This window comes from Eschrichtius robustus, chromosome 19, assembly GCF_028021215.1.
Source record: "Eschrichtius robustus isolate mEscRob2 chromosome 19, mEscRob2.pri, whole genome shotgun sequence".
NCBI classification, from domain to species: Eukaryota; Metazoa; Chordata; class Mammalia; order Artiodactyla; family Eschrichtiidae; genus Eschrichtius; species Eschrichtius robustus.
In genome coordinates this window covers 22,960,936-22,977,540 of record NC_090842.1, presented here as the reverse complement: position 1 = coordinate 22,977,540, position 16,605 = coordinate 22,960,936, and positions in this window count along the sequence as shown.

The window sequence follows — 16,605 nt, the reverse complement described above, 5'->3', positions numbered from 1 at the left end:
GAATGTGTGTGTATTTCATGCCAATAACATTCTTGGTTTTGGATGTTTATATCTGCTGTTTCTTCTTCCTGAAATTTTTCTCCCTATGATCTTTATAGGTCTCAGATTAAATGCCACAGAAAAGGGAATCATGAGCTCCATACTAGAAGGGGTCTTACTTGCTGTGCTTACTGATAAATTGCCTGTTGGCTAGACCAGTGCCCGATAGATTCTAAACCCTCAAATATTTGAAAATATGTGAATGACTATGTGAAAGAGGGACATTACTTTGGCTGGTACTTTTTAAATTCCAAAGCTTTTTGACACATGCAAAATTATCCAAAAGCCTTAGGAGATTAATATTTTATTGTTCTTAATTTTTAATTGAGGAAGTGAAGGCTCAAATTAGAAGAAAACTTGTCCAAAGTAACTCAGCAGGTGGGAGCACAAGACTTCTGATTCCATGCTCTATGCTCTTTCTACGATATCAAAGCAGTAGATGTTATTAGGGTTTTGTCTAGGTCTACTCTGTGGATATAGATTGATAACTGGAAATTTTATGACCCATGCCCATGTTTTGGCCCTTGCTCTCAAATTTGATAATCTCATTCCCCCATGAGTCCTGAGACCCTAAAATATTAAACACTTGTAGTTCCCAAAGTGTATCTTATATCTCCCATTCTTTCATCGTTTTATATATATTACACCCTCCTTCCAAAATGTCCTTCCTCCTTTGCCTGCCATTCGAAGTTCTATCTCATGATATCTTTCTCTAGATAGATTTTGCCGAGCCCAATAACCACCTGTCCCTCACTTATCCCTGTCTGCTGTGTCTGGTACCCACTCCTACTATTGGATTTTCATGTTTTATTTTGCTCATGTACCTGCCTGATCTTCTCACTAGACAGAATGCATGCATTAGATATTTGTGAACACACAGTACCTAGCATTTCATGTTAAATAATTGATTTGGGGAGCATGGCAAACGCCCAAAATGTGATTATGTTGTATGGAAGGACTTTTTTCTTAAGCATATAGAGAACCAGAATCATTCTCAACAAGGGAAGAAAGAAATCTAACACATCCCCACTGAGTAACAGAGAAAAAACCTGGATGCTGTAAAATAGAGAAACATGTAAGATATAATAAAGTAGTAATTAACCTCTTCATATGTGTGCCCAACAGCAATCTTCCACAAGGGTCAGGCAATTTGCAATGAAGATGAAGTTTAGGACATAAAAGGAAGAGAAACTGATCTCATGAAAGCTCGGTTTCACAAACACCTTTGGGTATTTCCAATCAACACAGGTTGTTAACATGTGCATTTAAAATTTCTTATTTCTTTTTTCTAAAAATAGAAGTGACTTTAAAAAGTACTTGTAAGAAAGTAGAAGAAAATGCACCCATCTCTTATTTTAAGCAAGGTTATAATAGGAGCCTTATTTATTATAGTTATGGCTTGAATATATAGCCATATATATGGAAATCTATGGCAAAACTATAGAGAGAAGGGTGTGCAAAACTCAGTGGCAGAGAAGATATTCTGAGTTCATCAGAATTCGTATCACAGAGAAAAGGGAAAAGAGACAAACATAAAATCATATTTGTTTGAGTGATATATCAGGCAACCCTGGGTCAAACACTAAACAATACTTACAACTGATACAAACAACCTGATTCTGTAAATTTCTTTCAAAATTGAAGAGCAGATTCCCTCAGGCTTTGAAAGGGAATTTTTTTCTAAATTAACGGGTAATTTTCTCCACTCCAATTGAGCTATATAATCAGACATGGTCAAAACATTGTACTAGGAAGCATAATATAAAATGAATTCAACAAAACCATGACTTCATGGACCCACAGCTGCAGAAAGGGGTCAGAAATGAAAATGGCAAATGTATGAGCTGGACATTAGCTGTATTTTAGTTGAGAAAAAAGCCATTGTTGTACTCTATTCATGTAGCTTTCAAATTATTGTGAGTAACTGAAAATACATTGTAAATTGTATATTTTACCATATTAGACCTTTAGAAATCTGAGCCCATAGTAAGATGTGATTCACATGCTCTTATTTCTTACCCCTATTGCTAATTAGAACAAAATGAGACCCATGAAACTGAGCAAATTAGGACAGCCAAAATGTCCTTCATAGTAAAGATTTAAATCTTGCTTCCCACCCATGCTTAGAACAGAACTAACACTTCCCTCTGGATGTATTTTGCTTGATGTCAGCTGTCTTAAAAATTAAAGTACACAATCCACCTCCACCAAAAAAATGACAACTGACTTTCAGAAAAAGTATGTGCTTGTTTCAATGCCAATCAAGTATATAAACAATTTTTGCTGTTAAAAATGTGTGTTTGTTCCTAACCCTGCTGGCTATGAGACTGGGTAGCTCTTCTTTTTTAGCCTCCAGAAATGGGAGAGAATTCCAAATTAAGACCCTGTACAACTGCTTGGCCTGGTATCCATGTATTCTTGGCCTTGGACAAGGGTAGAAAAGCCAAATTCTTGGCTAAATAAGTAAAAAAATTGACTTACTGAAAGAAAGGCCTCTCCCCCACCCACTTTCTAATTAGGGAGATGTGCCTAGTATTACAGGGATCCAGCTGTTGTCAAGGCCTCAGGTTGCTGGAATACGACTGGTGAGTAACATTACAATGGACAACTTTTATTCATTCATTCATTCATTCAGTATATATATTTTGAGCACCAACTGAATTGAGTGCCAGACAATATTCTAAGCACTGGCAATGAAAAGATGAACAAAGCAGAAGTCCTCAGCACCCAGGAACTTGCATTTATTATCTGGAAAGCAAACAATAGAGTTAGGTCAAGAGTTCCTGTTGGAAGACTCTCTATTTTTAAAAAATTTTCTCCATAACAATTATTAGAGTTTTTCATACTAGGATGAAGTAGCTAGAGAAGAACTTCCTGAGAAGGTAAGTTCTGAGCTAACAACTGAAAGATGAGACAGAACTGGCCATATGAAGACCTAAGAATGGAGGTGGGGAGGGTGGAGGTGGACTATTTCAGATAGATCAGTATGTAAACCAGACATTTCTCCAACCAGGAAATTCTTATATGTCAAATGCCAGAACATTTATGTATTTCACAAATATCTGTACAATTTCTTGATTATGCATGTTGTCTCACTTCTAGAACCAAGCATTTGTTGGCTTTCTCTTGTACATTTCCCCACTGCCTCGCTCTTTTTTTTGGTTAGTACCTACTGTTCTTTCTAGGTTTACGCTCAAATATCATGTACTGTGGAAGGTTTCCATGACCCTTGAATATAAGCATATATGACTTTCTTTTCTTATATTAAGCTCATTTCTCTATTTAAACTGTAGATAAATATGTATCATCATTCCAAATAACTAAGGAAGAGATATTACTACTCTCACATTCATTGCAAGCACTATTCACAATTGCCAAGATGTGGAAAGAACCTGAATGTCCATCAACAGATAAACAGATAAAGAAAATGGGGTGGAGCTGGGCAAGATGGCGGAAGAGTAAGACGCGGAGATCACCTTCCTTCCCACAGATACAGTAGAAATACATCTACACGTGGAACTGCTCCTACAGAACACCCACTGAACGCTGGCAGAAGACGTCAGACCTCCCAAAAGGCAAGAAAATCCCCACGTACTTGGGTAGGGCAAAAGAAAAAAGAAACAACAGGGACAAAAGAATAAGGAAGGGACCTGCACCAGTGGGAGGGAGCCGTAAAGGAGAAAAGGTCTCCACACACTAGGAAGCCCCTTCGCAGGCGGAGACTGCAGGTGGCGGAGGGGGGAAGCTTCGGAGCCACGGAAGAGAGCGCAGCCACAGGGGTGCGGAGGGCAAAGCGGAGAGATTCCCGAGCAGAGGATCAGTGCCGAGCAGCACTCACCAGCCCGAGAGGCTTGTCTGCTCACCCGCCGGGGCAGGCGGGGGCTGGGAGCTGAGGCTCGGGCTTCGGAGGTCGGATCCCAGGGAGAGGACGGGGTTGACGGTGTGAACACAGCCTGAAGGGGTTAGCGCAACACAGCTCGCCGGGAGGGAGTCCGGGAAAAAGTCTGCAGCTGCCGAAGAGGCAAGAGACTTTTTCTTGCCTCTTTGTTTCCCTGCGCGCAAGGAGAGGGGATTCAGAGCGCCGCCAAAACGAACTCCAGAGACGGGCGCGAGCCGCGGCGATCAGCGCGGACCCCAGAGACGGGCATGAGACGCTAAGGCTGCTGCTGCCGCCACCAAGAAGCCTGTGTGCGAGCACAGGTCACTCTCCACACCTCCCCCCTGGGAGCCTGTGCAGCCCGCCACTGCCAGGGTCCCGTGATCCAGGGACAAATTCCCCGGGAGAACGCACGGCGCGCCTCAGGCTGCTGCAACGTCACGCCGGCCGCTGCCGCCGCAGGCTCACCCCGCATCCTTACCCCTCCCTGCCCCCGGCCTGAGTGAGCCAGAGCCCCCGAAGCAGCTGCTCCTTTAACTCCATTCTGTCTGGGCAAGAACAGACGCCCTCAGGTGACCTACACGCAGAGGCGGGTCCAAATCCAAAGCTGAACCCCGGGAGCTGTGCGAACAAAGAAGAGAAAGGGAAATCTCTCCCAGCAGCCTCAGAAGCAGCAGATTTAAGCTCCACAAACAACTTGATGTGCCTGCATCTGTTGAATACCTGAATAGACAACGAATCATCCCAAATTCAGGAAGTGGACTTTGGGAGAAGGATATATTAATTTTTCCCCTTTTCCTTTTTTTGTGAGTGTATATGTGTATGCTTCTGGGTGAGATTTTGTCTGTATAGCTTTGCTTTCACCATTAGTCCTAGGGTTAGGTCCGTCCGTTATTTTTTAGTTAAAAAAATTTTTTTTCCTAATAAATGTTTTCTTAATAATTTTTTCTTATTTTCTATTTTTAAAAATTAAAAAAAAATTTTAATAATTAAAAAATTTTTTTCTTAATAAATTTTTTCTTAATAATTTTTTTCTTATTTTTTATTATAATAGCTTTATTTTATTTTATTTTATCCTTTCTTTCTTTTCTTTCTCCCTTCCTTCCTTCCTTTCTTTCTTTCGTTCTTTCTTTCGTTCTTTCTTTCTATTTTTTCTCCCTTTTATTCTGAGCCATGTGGATGAAAGGCTCTTGGTGCTCCAGCCAGGCGTCAGGGCTGTGCCTCTGAGGTGGGAGAGCCAACTTCAGGACACTGGTCCACAAGAGACCTCCCAGCTCCACGTAATACCAAACGGCGAAAATCTCTCAGAGATCTCCATCTCAACATCAAAACCCAGCTCCACTCAACGACCAGCAAGCTACAGTGCTGGACACCCTAGGCCAAACAACTAGCAAGACAGGAACACAGCCCCATCCATTAGCAGAGAGGCTGCCTAAAATCATAATAAGGCCACATACACCCCAAAACACACCACCAGACGTGGACGTGCCCACCAGAAAGACAAGATCCAGCATCATCCACCAGAACTCAGGCACTAGTTCCCTCCACCAGGAAGCCTACACAACCCACTGAACCAACCTTAGCCACTGGGGACAAATACCAAAAACAACGGGAACTACAAACCTGCAGCCTGTGAAAAGAAGACCCCAAACACAGTAAGATAAGCAAAATGAGAAGACAAAGAAACACACAGCAGGTGAAGGAGCAGGGTCAAAACACACCAGACCTAACAAATGAAGAGGAAATAGGCAGTCTACCTGAAAAAGAATTCAGAATAATGATAGTAAAAATGATCCAAAATCTTGGAAATAGAATAGACAAAATGCAAGAAACATTTAACAAGGCTGTTAGAAGAACTAAAGAGGAACCAAGCAACGATGAAAAACACAATAAATGAAATTAAAAATACTCTAGACGGGATCAATAGCAGAATAACTGAGGCAGAAGAACGGATAAGTGACCTGGAAGATAAAATGGTGGAAATAACTGCAGAGCAGAATAAAGAAAAAAGAATGAAAAGAACTGAGGACAGTCTCAGAGACCTCTGGGACAACATTAAACGCACCAACATTCGAATTATAGGGGTCCCAGAAGAAGAAGAGAAAAAGAAAGGGACTGAGAAAATATTTGAAGAGATTGTAGTTGAAAACTTCCCTAATATGGGAAAGAAAATAGTTAATCAAGTCCTGGAAGCACAGAGAGTCCCATACAGGATAAATCCAAGGAGGAACACGCCAAGACATATATTAATCAAATTATCAAAAATTAAATATAAAGAAAACATATTAAAAGCAGCAAGGGAAAAACAACAAATAACACACAAGGGAATCCCCATAAGGTTAACAGCTGATCTTTCAGCAGAAACTCTGCAAGCCAGAAGGGAGTGGCAGGATATACTTAAAGTGATGAAGGCGAAAAACCTACAACCAAGATTAATCTACCCAGCAAGGATCTCATTCAGATTTGATGGAGAAATTAAAACCTTTACAGACAAGCAAAAGCTGAGAGAGTTCAGCACCACCAAACCAGCTTTACAACAAATGCTAAAGGAACTTCTCTAGGCAAGAAGCACAAGAGAAGGAAAACACCTAAAATAACAAACCCAAATTTTTAAGAAAATGGGAATAGGAACATACATATCGATAATTACCTTAAATGTAAATGGATTAAATGCTCCCACCAAAAGACACAGACTGGCTGAATGGATAAAAAACAAGACCCATATATATGCTGTCTACAAGAGACGCACTTCAGACCTAGAGACACATAGAGACTGAAAGTGAGGGGATGGAAAAAGATATTCCATGCAAATGGAAATCAAAAGAAAGCTGGAGTAGCAATTCTCGTATCAGACAAAATAGACTTTAAAACAAAGACTATTACAAGAAACAAAGAAGGACACTATATAATGATCAAGGGATCGATCCAAGAGGAAGGTATAACAATTGTAAATATTTATGCACCCAACATAGGAGCACCTCAATACATAAGGCAAATACTAACAGCCATAAAAGGGGAAATCGACAGTAACACAATCATAGTAGGGGACTTTAACACCCCACTTTCACCAATGGACAGATCATCCAAAATGAAAATAAATAAGGAAACACAAGCTTTAAATGATACATTAAACAAGATGGACTTAATTGATATTTATAGGACATTCCACCCAAAAACAACAGAATACACATTTTTCTCAAGTGCTCATGGAACATTCTCCAGGATAGATCATATCTTGGGTCACATATCAAGCCTCGGCAAATTTAAGAAAATTGAAACCGTATCAAGTAACTTTTCCGACCACAATGCTATGAGACTAGATATCAATTACAGGAAAAGATCTGTAAAAAATACAAACACATGGAGGCTACACAATACACTACTTAATAACTAAGTGATCACTGAAGAAATCAAAGGGGAAATCAAAAAATACCTAGAAACAAATGACAATGGATGGAGACATGACGACCCAAAACCTATGGGATGCAGCAAAAGCAGTTCTAAGAGGGAAGTTTATAGCAATACAAGCCTACCTCAAGAAACAGGAAACATCTCGAATAAACAACCTAACCTTGCACCTAAAGCAATTAGAGAAAGAAGAAAAAAAAAACCCCAAAGCTAGCAGAAGGAAAGAAATCATATTGATCAGATCAGAAATAAATGAAAAAGAAATGAAGGAAACAATAGCAAAAATCAATGAAACTAAAAGTTGGTTCTTTGAGAAGGTAAACAAAATTGATAAACCATTAGCCAGACTCATCAAGAGAAAAAGGGAGAAGACTCAAATCAATAGAATGAGAAATGAAAAAGGAGAAGTAACCAGTGACACTGCAGAAATACAAACGATCATGAGAGATTACTACAAGCAACTCTATGCCAATAAAATGGACAACCTGGAAGAAATGGACAGATTCTTAGAAATGCACAACCTGCTGAGACTGAACCAGGAAGAAATAGAAAATATGAACAGACCAATCACAAGCACTGAAATTGAAACTGTGATTAAAAATCTTCCAACAAACAAAAGCCCAGGACCAGATGGCTTCACAGGCGAATTCTATCAAACATTTAGAGAAGAGCTAACACCTATCCTTCTCAAACTCTTCCAAAATATTGCAGAGGGAGGAACACTCCTCAACTCATTCTACGAGGCCACCATCACCCTGATACCAAAACCAGAGAAAGATGTCAGAAAGAAAGAAAACTACAGGCCAATATCACTGATGAACATAGATGCAAAAATCCTCAACAAAATACTAGCAAACAGAATCCAACAGCACATTAAAAGGATTATACAACATGATCAAGTGGGGTTTATTCCAGGAATGCAAGGATTCTTCAATATACACAAGTCAATCAACGTGATACACCATATTAACAAATTGAAGGAGAAAAACCATATGATCATCTCAATAGATGCAGAGAAAGCTTTCGACAAAATTCAACACCCATTTATGATAAAAGCCCTGCAGAAAGTAGGCATAGAGGGAACTTTCCTCAACATAATAAAGGCCATATATGACAAACCCACAGCCAACATTGTCCTCAATGGTGAAAAACTGAAACCATTTCCACTAAGATCAGGAACAAGACAAGGTTGCCCACTCTTACCACTATTATTCAACATAGTTTTGGAAGTTTTAGCCAGGGCAATCAGAGAAGAAAAAGAAATAAAAGGAATCCAAATTGGAAAAGAAGAAGTAAAGCTGTCACTGTTTGCAGATGACATGATACTATACATAGAGAATCCTAAAGATGCTACCAGAAAACTCCTAGAGCTAATCAATGAATTTGGTAAAGTAGCAGGATACAAAATTAATGCACAGAAATCTCTTGCATTCCTATAAACTAATGATGAAAAATCTGAAAGTGAAATTAAGAAAACACTCCCGTTTACCATTGCAACAAAAAGAATAAAATATCTAGGAATAAACCTACCTAAGGAGACTAAAGACCTGTATGCAGAAAATTATAGGACACTGATGAAAGAAATTAAAGATGATACAAATAGATGGAGAGATATACCATGTTCTTGGATTGGAAGAATCAACATTGTGAAAATGACTCTACTACCCAAAGCAATCTACAGATTCAATGCAATCCCTATCAAACTATCACTGGCATTTTTCACAGAACTAGAACAAAAAATTTCACAATTTGTATGGAAACACAAAAGACCCTGAATAGCCAAAGCAATCTTGAGAACGAAAAATGGAGCTGGAAGAATCAGGCTCCCTGACTTCAGACTATATTACAAAGCTTCAGTAATCAAGACAGTTTGGTACTGGCACAAAAACAGAAATATAGATCAACGGAACAGGATAGAAAGCCCAGAGATAAACCCACGCACATATGGTCACCTTATCTTTGATAAAGGAGGCAAGCATATACAGTGGACAAAAGACAGCCTCTTCAATAAGTGGTGCTGGGAAAATTGGACAGGTACATGTAAAAGTATGAAATTAGAACACTCCCTGACACCATACACAAAAATAAACTCAAAATGGATTAAAGACCTAAGTGTAAGGCCAGACACTATCAAACTCTTAGAGGAAAACATAGGCAGAACACTCTTTGACATAAATCACAGCAAGATCCTTTTTGACCCAGCTCCTAGAGAAACGGAAATAAAAACAAAAATAAACAAATGGGACCTAATGAAACTTAAAAGCTTTTGCACAGCAAAGGAAACCATAAACAAGACCAAAAGACAACCCTCAGAATGGGAGAAAATATTTGCAAATGAAGCAACTGACAAAGGATTAATCTCCAAGATTTACAAGCAGCTCATGCAGCTGAATAACAAAAAAACAAACAACTCAATCCAAAAATGGGCAGAAGACCTAAATAGACATTTCTCCAAAGAAGATATACAGATTGCCAACAAACACATGAAAGAATGCTCAACATCATTAATCATTAGAGAAATGCAAATCAACACTACAATGAGGTATCATCTCACACTGGTCAGAATGGCCATCATTAAAAATCTACAAACAATAAATGCTGGAGAGGGTGTGGAGAAAAGGGAACACTCTTGCACTCTTGGTGGGAATGTCAATTGATACAGCCACTATGGAGAACAGTATGGAGGTTCTTTAAAAAACTATAAATAGAACTACCATACGACCCAGCAATCCCACTACTGGGCATACACTTTGAGAAAACCATAATTCAAAAAGAGTCATGTACCACAATGTTCATTGCAGCTCTATTTGCAATAGCCAGGACATGGAAGCAACCTAAGTGTCCATCATCAGATGAATGGATAAAGAAGATGTGGCACGTATATACAATGGAATATTACTCAGCCATAAAAAAAATGAAATGGAGGTATTTGTAATGAGGTGGATGGAGTTAGAGTCTGTCATACAGAGTGAAGTAAGTCAGAAAGAGAAAAACAAATACAGTATGCTAACACATATATATGGAATCTAAGGAAAAAAAAAAAAGGTCATGAAGAACCTAGTGGCAAGATGGGAATAAAGACACAGACCTACTAGAGAATGGACTTGAGGATATGGGGAGGGGGAGGGGTGAGATGTGACAGGGTGAGAGAGTGTCATGGACATATATACACTACCAAATGTAAAATAGATAGCTAGTGGGAAGCAGCCGCATAGCACAGGGAGATCAGCTTGGTGCTTTGTGACCACCTAGAGGGGTGGGATAGGGAGGGTGGGATGGAGGGAGATGCAAGAGGGAAGAGATATGGGAACATATGTATATGTATAACTGATTCACTTTGTTATAAAGCAGAAACTAACACACCATTGTAAAGCAATTATACTTCAATAAAGATGTTTAAAAAAAAAAAAAGAAAAAGGGTATAAATATGCAATGAAATATTACTCACCCTTACAAAAGAAGAGAATTCTGCATTATGCAACAATGGGGATGAACCTTGATGACATTAAGCTAAGCAACATAAGCCAGTCACAGAAAGACAAATACTGCATGATTCCACTTATATGAGATATCCAAAATAATCAAATTCATACAATCAAAGAGTGGAATGGTATTTGCCAGGGTCTGAAAGTAAGGGGAAATGGGGAGTTACTAATCAATAAGCATAGAGTTTCAGTGAAGCAAGATGCATAAGTTCTAGAGATCTGCTAAACAGCATTGTACCTGTAGTCATAATACTGTATTGCACACTTAAAAATTTGTTTAGAGGGTTGATCCCATATTAACTGCTTGTATCACAATAAAATACAATTAAAATTAAAAGATGTAAGGAGAAGATAATCAGTTTCAGGAAGAGCAGAAGACCTACAAGGAGCAGGGTGAAACCAGCGCACGTATTCACACAATCTTATGGAAAATGGTTCACAATGCACTGCAGAGTAAGACACTACTGAGGAGTCTTAGGAGAGTATATGACAGTGGATCCTTGTTTTCTAGCTCCTGGAATTTGATAACTTTGGACAACCCTACTAGTGATAAGAATGTGGTGATCACTATAAGGAGAAAGAGAGTGATTGTGGCAGATTATATGGTGAGCAGGCATTATAGTGATGGTATGTTTGGGAGAGAAGTTGTAGTAAAGGGGCTGTAGGCAGAGAAGGAGATCCCCAATATCCTGTCTGCAATGGGGTCACTTTACTGAGCTGGTTCTCTGCTCTTTGACATGGGTAGTCGGGTGTAAGAATGTTAAAAAGGTGGCTCGATAGAAAACTTTCAGACTCTCCTCCTTGATCACCATAGGCGTCAATTCAGAATCCCACTGTTTCTAAGATCTTTACATAGAAAACTCTACTTAGTCTTTTTAACACACCTATGAATGATGTGTGATTATCATTCCCAAATCCAGATGAGGGTCCTAAAGCAGAGAGGGGTTGAGAACTTGCCCAATGTCATAAAGCCAGTTAATGGTAGAGCTGGGATAAAAACTCGGGCAGACTGGCACAGAGTCCAAGTTCTTAAACATATCCCAAAACTGAGTCAAGAAACCAATGAATTAATGAATATTTGGGAATGATAAAGCATGCATCCGTGAGGCCATTAAACTATGTGGATTACATTATTATGAAAGAGATACATGTATAGGCCAATGGTTCTTAACTTTCTCAATCATAATTTTGTCAGTTTTCCCAGGGGATATTTCTCAATGTCTGGATACATCTTTGCCCTTCTCATCTGGGGTCAGGGGCCTGTTACTGGCATAGGGTGGTAGAGGTCGGGGAAGCTGCTAAACATACTACAGTGCAAAGGATAGTACCTCACAACAAATAATTGTCTGACCTAAAATGTCAATAATACTGCTGTTGAGGAATCTTATTCTAGACCTTATATAAATCATCTTAACTTTTCTGAACTTCAGATTTCTCATTTGTTAAGAGGGGAGAGCCATATCTACATAGGAGTCATGACAATCAAAAACCAGATAGATCACGACATCTACAACAGTGCCTGGCACACAGTTAAGAGCTTTAACATTTTAGATTTAAGCAGGCAAATTACATGTTTGTTTTGCTTTATCTTAAATACTTTTTTAGAAAGATCATTCTGATAGCAATGATAAGAATGAATAGATAGGTGAAATTTCACAGGTGGAAAGCAATTAGGAAGATGATACAGTAACTAGGCAAGAAATAATGCACATGTGAACCTGGGTAGGTGCAAGAGGGATCTTCAAACTCAACTAAGACTATTGACTCATCACATTGATTAAGAATATGAGGGGTTTCTTTTTGTTTGTTTATTTTGTTGTTGTTTTCACTTTTGCCACTTCATTTCTTATTATGAACCCGAGGATCATGTGAATTTAATCTTTCTTTGAAAACAATGATGCTTCATTTCTTATGGCTAAAAACATTTTAATCTATGAAATGGATTATATGTTCACAAATCAGACTGTCATCTTCAGGTGAACTGTGTGTGTATGTACACACACACTCATACACACAAATCCAATCTGGAGTTGTAAATTATTATTTGAAAAGTGTAGGTTTCACATGAGAAATTTCATCAACTGAAATTGCCTTGTCGTTGAGGATAATAAGAATTAAATTCAGCTGCTGAAAGAAGCAAAGACAAATATTGAAAGATGGGAGATTTTTGTAATCCACTGCAGAACTGAGAGTCTTCTGTGAGATTAGACTGAGGCATCATTTGCAGAAATCGCTAACTGTTTCAGTTTATTAAAAGATTAAGAGTAAATCTATTTGGGTAATATGTGGTTTGCAAGACAAGAAATTTCTTCAAAATCAATGCTTTTGCTTTTCCATTTCCTCTCAACTCACCGAGAGGTAATCAACGTGGGAGTAGCTCTGATCACACTAAGAGAACATTCTGATCTTCATTAGCGCAGGGTCGATGCAAGAAACTTTATTTCACATCAAAATCTAGAGATGGTTCCCCTAGAATTAAAACCCTTTTCTATTTCAACACATCGAGCCTCAGGGTTTCATAATCCCCATAATTAATACACTACTGTGCACACAACTTTCAAAACAGGGCTCTGGACGTTGCAAATAGAAGCTGCATGTTTGCAAATCGATAAATAGATATTTCCCTTCCTTTTATTTTTCATTTATTTCTCTCCCTTTTGTGGAATTAAGGAGGGGTGAGATGTGAGATGATGGTAGGAAATGTCAAAAAAATTACATTTCCTTAGTTTTTAATTTTAATATTATCTTCTTTGTATGTAACATTGTATGAATTAAATGAAATGTAGATTGTTTCCCAGTGATTGTATTTATTTGGTTATTAATGCACTGATCAATCCACTCTTTTGTTCTCTCAGTCAATAAGATGTCTCTTGAGCATATGTGCCTGTCATCGTGCTGGACGCAAAATGCTAAACCAACACAGGGTCTGTTCCCTCTAGGAACTCAAAGTCTTGAAGAGAAGCAGGTATAGAAACACAAAAATGTAATAATAACTGCGTGAGAAGTGCCATGATTAAAGTAAATACACAGAACTACGAAAGTAATGCGGAGGAACTCTTAGCCTGTCCTGTGTTAAATGTCTTTGAGAAAGGTTTAGTAAAGCAATGACCTGTTTTGAATTGGTTATGGTCAAAATATAAAGGGGGCAGAGACTTCCCTGGTGGTCCAGTGGTAAAGAATCCGCCTTACAATGCAGGGGATGTGGGTTCCATCCCTAGTAGGGGAACTAAGTTCCCATATGCAACGGGGCCACTAAGCCCATGTGCCACAACTACTGAGCTCTCAAACGTCAACAAGAGAGCCCGCATGCCGTGAACTACAGAGCCCACATGCTCTGGAGCCTGCGCGCCACAACTATAGAGCCCACACGCCCTGGAGCCCGCATGCCACAACTAAAGAGAAGCCCGTGCGCCACAACTAAAGAGAAGCCCGCAGGCCACAACAAAGACTGGACACAGCCAAAAAATATAAAGAAAATAAATAAATATTTTAAAAAATATATAAAATAGGAGTGGGAGCAGTAATGTGGAGTTAGAATTTTCATTATGTTCCTAGAGTTTATAGAATTTTATTTCAAGAAATAGTGTCAGTTAATCAAAAAACAAGGATGCTTAGTTTTTTTTGTGGTTCCATGGTATCCTTGTTCTGTCTCTTCTCAGTGGTGATTTCAGAGTGACCTTATCTCTCTCTTGTTCCATCATGGTTACATAGTAGCCTGCTTGAGTATTGTTCAAATTCTGTGAAAGTTCTTTATGTTCAGTTGGGAATACTGCTGACCTGTCAACTCCTAGCTATCAGCAACCAGCTGCCAGCTATCAGGACTATTTTTCAAAATTTATCTTCTCCATACACTACATGTCGTTGAATTATTCCTCTATACAAAGATACTTATATTGTTCTCACTTTTTTTTGTTCTTTATCATATGCAATGCTGCAGTGAATATCCACATATACGCTCAAAGATGGAATTTCTCATTAATAGATACATACACATTAGAATTATTAGGTCCTACCTACCAAATTCCTATTCAACATGTCAGAGCCAATATTCAATATTTAAACTCCCTCCAGCAGTGTGAGAAAGTTCATTTCATCTTATATTTGTCTAAACAATCAATATTGATAGTTTTTTTGCTTGCCAATCTAATGGTATATACATACACATATGCAATTATATTTATATGTGTACATAAACATATACATATATTTACATGTATATAGACATATATTTATTTGTAACTATATAACATATATTATATATATATATACACTATATATATGTGTATATATACATATATATGTATATGATCATTGCTTTCATTACCATTCTCTTAAGCACTTATTTATATGTTAAATTTCCCAGTGGAATTTTTCTTTCCTGTGAATTACTTATTCCTTTATCTAAATTTCCTCCAATTATATTTCTCCATACTAATTTTAAAATAGTAGTTCTTATATTTTATGGAAGCAAATAAGTTGCTTGTAGCTAATATCTCCATTTAGTATATTTCTTTTTAAGTTAATTTATATTATTTCTTCAGACATTATTTGATGAAGGAACTTGGATAAAAAGAAGTTACAAGGGCTTCCCTGGTGGCGCAGTGGTTGAGAATCTGCCTGCCAATGCAGGGGACACGGGTTCGAGCCCTGGTCTGGGAGGATCCCACATGCCGCGGAGCAACTGGGCCTGTGAGCCACAATTACTGAGCCTGCGCGTCTGGAGCCTGTGCTCCGCAACAAAAGAGGCCGCGATAGTGAGAGGCCCGCGCACCGCGATGAAGAGTGGCCCCCGCTTGCCGCAACTGGAGAAAGCCCTCGCACAGAAACAAAAGACCTAACACAGCCATAAAATAAATAAATAAAATTTAAAAGGCTTTATAAAAAAAAAAGTAAGTAAAAAGTTACAGTTCAAAAAAAAAAGTTAAAAGATCTAGAAAAAAGTGTAAATTTTAAAAAAGAGTGTTAAGGGAATATATGGCATAATTTAGATAGATACATATACCAACAGATATTATATTGAGTCTTGAGGCGTAATTTAGATTTCTGTTTTGTACTTCTATGAAACTTACTGGATAAAATTTACTCCGTGATATTATAATGAACTTTGCCCATGACCCCTATGCATATTTCTTTCAACATTTCCCACTCATTTATCTACTACACTGGAAATGATCTCTAGCTTTAAAAATAATGTATTCCACATCTTCACAAGATAAAGGAAGATACAGTTGAGTTTTTATTTTTCAGTGTTTTGGATATGGAATAGATGCTGAAGAAACATTTACTGAATACATGAAAATTGTTGCAATGTTAATGTCCCTTATTTGCAATTCTTTTGACTACTATTTCTTTTGAAATCATTTCACAGTGGACAGAAAGAATTTTCCTGCACATAATCTGTTTCATTTAGAGGCAGCTGACCTTAGACTTCAGAGTCAGACTATTCTGGTCTTAAAACCTAACTCTATCATTCTCAGCTATATAACCTTGAAAAGTAAACAGGCTTTTTAATATTCAACTTCCTCATCTATGAAAATGGGGAGCTGTTATGGTAAATTTTCAGTAAACACTCTTTACATGGCAGTACAAGGAGGCCTTAAGCAAGTATCTTGTCTTCTTAGGAAACAGGTGAAACTGATATCTGTGACTATTGTGCATATTAAGCAAGGCTAAACTTGTAAACTTTGTTTAAAAGTATTTTTTTCTGGTCCTTACTACAAGGGGTTGTAACATGAAACTGGATGGAGAGAAAAACTTATAACAAACTACCTTGGAATCTACTGTTTAAATAGCTGA